Here is an 8,721-nt window from a genome sequence, read left to right as displayed (position 1 = left end):
TCTCTGTTTTTCCCATTAGTTGATCAAAAAGTGTTTATTAGTCGCCTTGTATTTTCTCGGTTGGGACAGCTAGGTAGTGCAGTGGAGAGAGTGCTGGGCCTGACGTTAGGAAGATTCATCTTCCTCAATTCAAGTCAGACCTTACATACTAGCTGTGTGCCTGGGCAGGTGTCTGTCTCTGTTTCCTAATCTCAAAAACGAACTGGAGAAAGAAGTGGCCAATCACTCTGGTATCTTTGCTAAGAAAACCCAAATGGGTCATGAAGAATTATTGAAAATGACTGAACCACAATGTTCTCAGCACTGTACTTAGCACTGGGAAATGAAATTGACTTTCCCCTCAAGGGGCTTTCATTCTATCAGATCCAGTCTATATTCTAGATCAATGAATGAGGGATTGTTTCATCCCATTTTAGTGCCCTGAAATGAATCGTTCAGTTGCCAGCTATAGGGATTCAACTGCCCTTGGGACAAAGGACCCAAAGTGCATGTGTGCAGTCCTTATTTGTGGCAGGAGGGGAAGAGAAACAAACACTTCTTGATGTCCTTCAAATTCTTTTGCCTGTTCATCTTGTCCTGTAGCATGTTTCACTTTGGGCCAAAAGAAGGGCCCTGTGCTGTACCATGGAAAGACCAGAACGTTGGGGTTGGGAAGCAAGGTGATGCAGTGGATAGAGCACTGGCCTTGGAGTCAGCAGGATGGGAGTTTGAATTCAGCCTCAGACACTTGACTCCCACTAGCTGTGGGACCTTGGACAAGTCACCTAGCCCTGATTGCCTCACATCCAGGGCCATCTCCAGTCATCCTGATTCCTATCTGGTCATTGGACCCAAATGGTTCTGGAGGAGAAAGTGAGGCTGGTGACTTAGCACAGCCTCCCCCTCACTCAAATCCAATTCACATGCTTGTCATGACATTACCTCCTTGATGTTGTGGTCTTCTTCATAAATGAAGGACAAACATTATCAAATCAAGATTGTTTCCCTATTAGGTACCAGCAGTGGGTTTCCTCCTGACAAGGCGGGGCTCATTGTGAATACATGTTCCCTAACATAATTTACCATAAATATAACTTCCTAGACTTCTATATGCCTCAAATGTTGAATGAACTGCCTCACTCAGAGCACTCAAGTTCAACTCAATTCCATTATCCCCCAGAGCTTCCATCTCTCTTTCTCACCATAGATATCACAATGAATTCCTACTCTCTCACTGCCTGCATCATGCCAATGGCTTTCCAATTCCTAACAAAGCTCTTTAGAAGTAAGGAACCTCCCCATTTCTGTTGAGGGCACTACCATCCTTCCAATCAGACTGCAAATACAGGGGCTATTCACTGGCCTAATCCCACCAGCAATGAATATGGGAGCACTGACCTCTTCCATTTCCAAAATATTCATTTCATATATATTCTATTTTAGACTCCCAAGTGCCACTCTCTATCCATTGCACTACCAACCTGCCGTCCTTAGGTTCCACCTACCCCATCCCTCATCCCCACTCCCTGTAGTTAACATTAATGCCAAATTTAATGCAGATAATAAGTCAGTATAGCCTGTTGTATCTCAGAACATCGCTATCTTCAGTCACCTCTATTGTTGGGACTACAGGCAGATGTTACTATGCCCACCTAATCTTGTGTCTACCTCTACAACATCTCTCTCATATTTGTCCCCTTCTCTTCATTCACATGGGTGATGTTCTAGGTCACTTTTGTCACCCCTTGCCCAGGCCATCACGACAGCCTCCTTGATCTCCCTGTCTTCAGCCTCTCTCCTTTAATTCATCGCCCACACAACTGCCAAAAAGTCTTCCTAAAGCACAAGTCTAAACCATATCTTTTTTAAGGTTTTTTGCAAGGCAATGGGGTTAAGTGGCCTGCCCAAGGCCACACAGCTAGGTAATTATTAAGTGTCTGAGGCCATATCTGAACTCAGGTACTCCTGACTCCAGGACCGGTGCTCCACCCACTGCACCACGTAGCTGCCCCTAAACCATATCTTGTATTCCAAAATCTTTATGGTTCCTTAATGCCCCTAGGATAAAAGACAGCCTCCTCAGCCTGGTATTTAAATTCCTTCCCAATATGGCTTCCATGTACCTTCATAAGCAGGTAAGACTCAGGTCTCCAGAACCCATCCCCCAGTCTTTAATGAGTCTGTCCCTGGGCTAAGCTCTGGGACAGACATAACAATTAAGGAGAATCAGACCCTCTCCTCCAAAACCTCATGGTTCATGTAGGGAGATGGCTAATATAGAGCAAACAATCATGTTCTTTAATAAAAGTAAAATGCCAGATTGAGACACTCACTTGAGCCAAGTACAATACATCCTCCAAGGAATGAGAGGTAGGACAGGGTTGGCTTTACACATAATTCATTGTCTATGAAGAGAATTAGAAGGGCACTAGTTATTTTCAGTACCTAGAATTGCATCAATAGAGCATTAAGCCATCTGTCCTCCAGATGCATCCTGGGGAAGGGGTGGATAAAATCTTACCCAAGGATTATTTACATTTCAGTGTGAATTAGATTGCCAGACCCTTTCCCAAGGATGGGTATAGCTGAGAGCATATTCTGAGGAGCTGGTAAGAAGACTGGAAAATTTTGACAGGAGAAGGGACAAGAGTAAAGGTCTAGGAAGAGAAATCCCATTCAAAGTAACCTCAGACAATATAAAATACCTGGGAGTCTACTTGCCAAGACAGACTCAGAAACTTTTTGAAAACAATTATAAAACACTTTTCACACAAATTAAATCAGATTTAAATAACTGGGCAAACATCAAATGCTCATGGATAGGTAGAGCTAATATAATAAAAACTACCAAAACTAAACTACCTGTTTAGTGCCCTACCAATCAAAATTCCAAAAAATTACTTTAATGAGTTAGAAAAAGTGGTAAGTATATTCATATGGAGAAATAAAAAGTCAAGAATTTTCAGGAATTTAATGAAAAAAAGTGCAAAAGAAGGTGGATTAACCCTACCTGATCTAAAGTTATATTATAAAGCATCAGTCATCAAAACTGTCTGGTATTGGCTAAGAAACAGTGGTGGATCAGTGGAATAGATTAGGTGCAATAGCAGGAAATGATTATAGTAATCTGCTGTTTGATAAACCCAGAGAGTCCAGCTATTGGGGTAAAAACTCCCTCTTTGATAAAAACTGCTGGGGAAAATTGGAAGTTAGTATGGAAGAAACTTAGATTAGACCAACACCTCACACCCTAGACCAAGATAAGATCCAAATGGATACAGGATGTAGATATAATAAACAATACTGTAAGCAAATTAGAAGGTCAAGGACTAGCTTACCTGTCAGATCTATGGAAAGTTTATGACTAAGGAAGAGCTGGAGAACATTACCAAAAACAAACTAGATGATTTCAATTACATTAAATTAAAAAGCTTTTGCATGGATAAAACTACTGTAACCAAGATCAAAAGAAATGCAGTAAACTGGGAAACAATCTTTACAATTAATGATTCTGACAAAGGACTCATTTCTAAAATATACAGAGAACTGAGTCATATTTTTAAAGAAAAAAAAGCCATTCCCTAATTGACAAATGGGCAAAGGATATGCAAAGGCAATTTACAGATGAGGAGATCAAAGCAATCCATAGCCATATGAAAAATTGCTCTAAATCATTACTTATTGGAGAAATGCAAATTAAAGCTTCTCTGAGGTACCACCTCATACCTCTCAGACTGGCCAATGCAACCAGAAAGGATAATAATCATTGTTTGGAAGGGTTATGGGAAATCTGGGACACTATTACATTGTTGGTGGAGCTGTGAGCTCATCCAACCTTTCTGGAGAGAAATTTGGAACTATGCCCAAAGGCAACAAAAATGAGCATACCCTTTGATCCAGCAATACCACTACTGGGTATATATCCTGAAGAGATGAGGAAAAAGGGTAAAAACATTACTTGTGCAAAAATATTCATAGCAGCCCCGTTTGTGGTGGCAAAGAATTGGAAATCAAGTAAATGTCCTTCCATTGGGGAATGGCTTAGCAAACTGTGGTAAATGTATGTCATGGAACACTATTGTTCTATTAGAAACCAGGAGGGATGGGAATTCAGGGAAGCCTGGAGGTATTTGCATGAACTGATGCTGAGTGAGATGAGGAGAACCAGAAACACGCTGTACACCCTAACAGCAACCTGGGGGTGATGATCAACCTTGATGGACTTGCTCATTCCATCAGGGCAACAATTAGGGACAATTTGGGGCTGTCTGCAATGGAGAATACCATCTATATCTAGGGAAAGAATTGTGGAGTTTGAACAAAAATGAAGGACTATTACCTTTAATTTAGAAAAAAACAGATAGCTTATTGTCTGATCTTGTTATCTCTTATACCTTTTGTTTCTTCCTTAAGGATGTGATTTCTCTCTCATCAAACTATTTGGATCAATGTACAACATGGAAACGAACTACAGACTGACAGATTGCTTTCCGTGGGGGGTGGGGGGAGGCAAGTAAGATTGGGAGAAAAATTGTAAAACTAAAATAAAATCTTTAATAAAAAAATAATTAAAAAAATGATTAAAGGTCTAGGGGCAGCTAGATGGTGCAGTGGATAGAGCATGGGCCCTGGAGTCAGGAGTACCTGAGTTCAAATCCGGCCTCAAACACGTAATAACTACCTAGCTGTGTGGCCTTGGGCAAGCCACTTAACCCCATTTGCCTTTGCAAAAAGCTAAAAAGAAAAGTAAAGGTCTAGTGTACAGCCATTACTCAGCCAAGGATGGGCAAAAGGGTTCTGAGAAGCCAAGAAATGCCATGATGAAATTAGGGCAGTCCTAAGAAGGGGAAAACGGCATTCCAGGAGGGGACAGTGTGAATACTTCCCAAATTTTCTGGAATGGTATAGTTTGGAAGGAAGGAGGATGGCCTTTGGGTGAGAATTTGCAAAATTTAGCTTTCAGATATGACTGATATGGGAATTTGTTTTGCTAAATGAGGAAGATACTATTGAAGGATTTGTTTCTTTTATTTAATATGCTCATTGTGAATATGGGGTGGGAGTGGGGGCAATTCTGGAGAGGGACAGATTAGTTTAAAATACTTCTTACTTGAAAAACAAAAACAGGGGGCGGCTAGGTGGCGCAGTGGATAGAGCACCGGCCTTGGAGTCAGGAGTACCTGGGTTCAAATCCGACCTCAGACACTTAATAATGACCTAGCTGTGTGGTCTTGGGCAAGCCACTTAACCCCATTGCCTTGAAAACTCTTTTAAAAGAAAAATAAAAACATAAAAGGGGGGAAAAGAACATCCACAAAACACTGAAAATAAATATTGCAAAAAAAAAATCCCAAAGTCAGAGACTTCTCTTAAAGTTGTCACTTTTAAAGTCATTTAGTGAACCAGTCATCAAATGATAAAATAGCATAATATCTGTAAAATACTTTGCAAACTTTAAAATTATAATTTTTATGGGCAACCTGGTATAGGAGGGAGAGCCGGGGAATCTCACCTCTGACATATCTTGGCTGTGTGACCCCTGAGCAAGTTACTCATCTCGATTTCCCAAGCATCTCTCTAAGACTTTTAAGTTGCACCTGCACTGGAAAAGGGAATCCCTTCATCCAGGAGTCCCCTATCCCAATAAAATCACAGGTCTAGACTCTATCATTACTATTATTACTGATTCAGGGTGTGGGAAAACATGTCCCCCATAATGAGAGGGATACAAAAGGCAATCTCCACCCATACTGAAATTTTGCCAAGATTAGGCATCTTTAAAAGACCAATTCCATATAATAGGCATGGTGGTGCATGCCTATAATTACTGCTTCCAGAGAAGCTGAGGCTGACAGCTCTCTGGAGTTTGGGAATTGTGAGCTACAGTAGCAATGTCCTCACTAAAAGCTGAGAGAGGCCACCAGATTTTTTTTTGAATTTTTTATTTATTTAAGGCATTTGGGTTAAGTAACTTCCCCAAGATCACACAGCTAGGCAATTATTGAGTGTCTGAGACCAGATTTAAACTCCGGTCCTCCTGACTCCAGGGCTGGTGCTCTATCCACTGCACCATCCAGGTGCCCCCACCAGATTGCCTAAAGTAGGGGAAGGCAAACTGATCTGGATCAGAAACAGAGCAGGTCAAAGCTCCCATGCTGCTCAATAGTGGAAGGGGTCAGCCCATGAATAGCCTCTGAACTCCTAGCATGGGCAGGATAGGGAGAACCAGTCTTTAAAAAACGAAATAGTAAAAGGCATCCTATATCCTCACCCATGTCATGTTTAAAAATTGAGTGAAAAAGAATGGAAAAAATCCAATTGCCTTGTTAGGGCTAGAAGGAACCTTAGAAATCATCTAACCCATGATCAACCTTGATGGACTTGCTTGTTCCATCAGGGCAACAATCAGGGACAATTTGGGGCTCTCTGCAATGCAGAATCCCATCTGTATCCAGAGAAAGAGCTGTGGAGTTGGAACCAAGACCAAGGACTATTCCCTTTAATTTAGAAAACCCCCAATATCTTATTGTCTGACCTTGCTATCTCTTATACTTTATGTTTCTTCCTTAAGGATATGATTTCTCTCTCATCACACTCAATTTGGATCCATGTCTACCATGGAAACAATGTAAAGACTGGCAAATTGCCTTCTGTGGGGGGTGGGGGGAGGGAAGTAGGATTAGGGGAAAAATTGTCAAACTCAAAAATAAATAAAATCTTTAAAAAAAAAGAAATCATCTAATCCAGGCATTCTTAATCTTTTTTGGAGGGTCACCAGCCTGCCTGGTGACGCTCCAAAAAAGGTTAAGAAGCTATGCATTCCTTTTTGGAATGATTTTTTAAATGTTTAACATAAAATACAGTCAATCAGTCTCTCATATTGAAATACAGTTAAGAAAATCTGTATGTTTTTATAAGTTCACAGACTACAGTAAAGGACCCCTGATCTAATTTAGTTCTCTCACTTTTACATGGGGAAACTGAGGCCTCAAAGGAAGAGAGGATTTGCCCAGGATCACTTAGCTAGGGAGTGACAGAGTTGGAATTAGAACCTATGTCTTCTAACTCCCCATCTGAAGCTCTTTCTTCCCTAACACACTGGCATGTAAATACCAAACTAATTCCAACATTTGATTTTGGCCACTAGTAAAAATGATAAGTGAACCAAACCAATAGGGTGCAAAGTGGTTTCACTTTCTCTAGTTTAGTTTGGTTTCTTGCACCCTCCCTCTCCTCTCTTCAGATTTTCTTAGGTTTGTTACCAGAGATGTAGGAGAGAAGTGGGAGTCCTGAGTCCCTCTGTGACCTACATATTTATTTCCCTGCATGAAGACAGACATGAAGAAAGCCTTCTGTAAGGGAAATATAGAGCTCACTTGCAAGCAATGGCATCCCTTTGCCCGGCTTCCACCACTTCTACATTGAAAGACCTTTTCTGGGGTTCTTCCCTTTCTTTGGGCTCCTTCTGTACTTCACTTTCTAATGGTGTGTACCGGAGAAAAGAGTTAAGGAAAAGTCTGTTTTGCCTGAGGTTTTCTAGGGCAATCATTCAGTTGCATAAAACAAACACTCCGCTCCAGGAGGGAGTGAGCCTCTCGGGGATTTCAGTGCCAGCTGCCCTACTAATCCAGGAACAATTCCCTGGGGTAGGAAGAATTCCCTAGATTGTCCTATAAGGAGGGTCCCAAAGAAAGGCAAAGATCCTGGTTTTCAACGTCAGCTCCTTAACAACTGGTGAAAGATAGCGGTGACTGGGACCCATCCGTTGAGCTTCTTCTTTATAGAAGCTGGATAGAGCCACGAGAAATCAGGTTTGTCCCAAATAATTTGCGGAACAGGGGCCTAAGCTGCCTATTGTCCTCAAGGTCAAAGAGTTGATTGCATCCCTCGGTCTCATCCATGGGGGGATGAGAGGTAAGGGAAGGGACAAAGCAAACGAGAGAAACTGCCAACTGGAGAATCTGGGCTCACCAGTTGCGAACACTCTCAATGCCAAAGATCCCAGGTAAATCTTTGTATTTAATAGAGAGGTATTGTGGTCAAATGAGGGATTAGGCCTGAACTGTCCCTTTGCTGTAGTCCTAACAAAGGCCAATTCCTATGTGAGGATGCTGGGCAGAAGGGCGAGGATTCTGAGGATTTGCCTAAACCCAGACAATTAGCTGAAGTAAATTGCAGTTAATCCTCAAATAACCTGACTATTTGGGCAGGAGTTAACTTTCAGATGAAAAGAGGACTTTTGTTTAGGCCCTCCCCCAGCATCTTCTTTCCCTGCCTCCCGCCTCTTGGTCCTTCTATTGCTGATGGGTTTCTAAATGGTTTGCATCTACTTATCTGCTTCAGCCAGTCAGTAAACATGTAGGTGGCAATTAGGTGGCAAAGAGCACAGGCCCTGGAGTATGCAGAACCTGGCCTCAGACACTGTGTGACCTTGGGCAAGTCATTTAACCCTGATTACATCCTAGCCGGCGCCATCTCTAGTCGTCCTGATTCCTATCTGGCCACTGGACCCAGATGGCTCTGGAGGAGAAAGCGAGGTTGGGGACTTAGCACAGTCCCTCCCCCCCAACTCAAATCCTGTTCATGTGCTTGTCATGGCATCACCTCCCTGATGTGATAGTCTTCTTCAAGAATGAAGGACAAAAAGCAACTCCTACTATGTGCTAAGTGAGTAAGCAGAGTGTGATTGCTTGTGACTACTACTGAGCCCTTCATTGACTTAAGTGTCTGGCAGGGCCTTGA

This window comes from Macrotis lagotis, chromosome X, assembly GCF_037893015.1.
Source record: "Macrotis lagotis isolate mMagLag1 chromosome X, bilby.v1.9.chrom.fasta, whole genome shotgun sequence".
NCBI classification, from domain to species: domain Eukaryota; kingdom Metazoa; phylum Chordata; class Mammalia; order Peramelemorphia; family Peramelidae; genus Macrotis; species Macrotis lagotis.
This window is presented reverse-complemented; position numbering follows the sequence as displayed.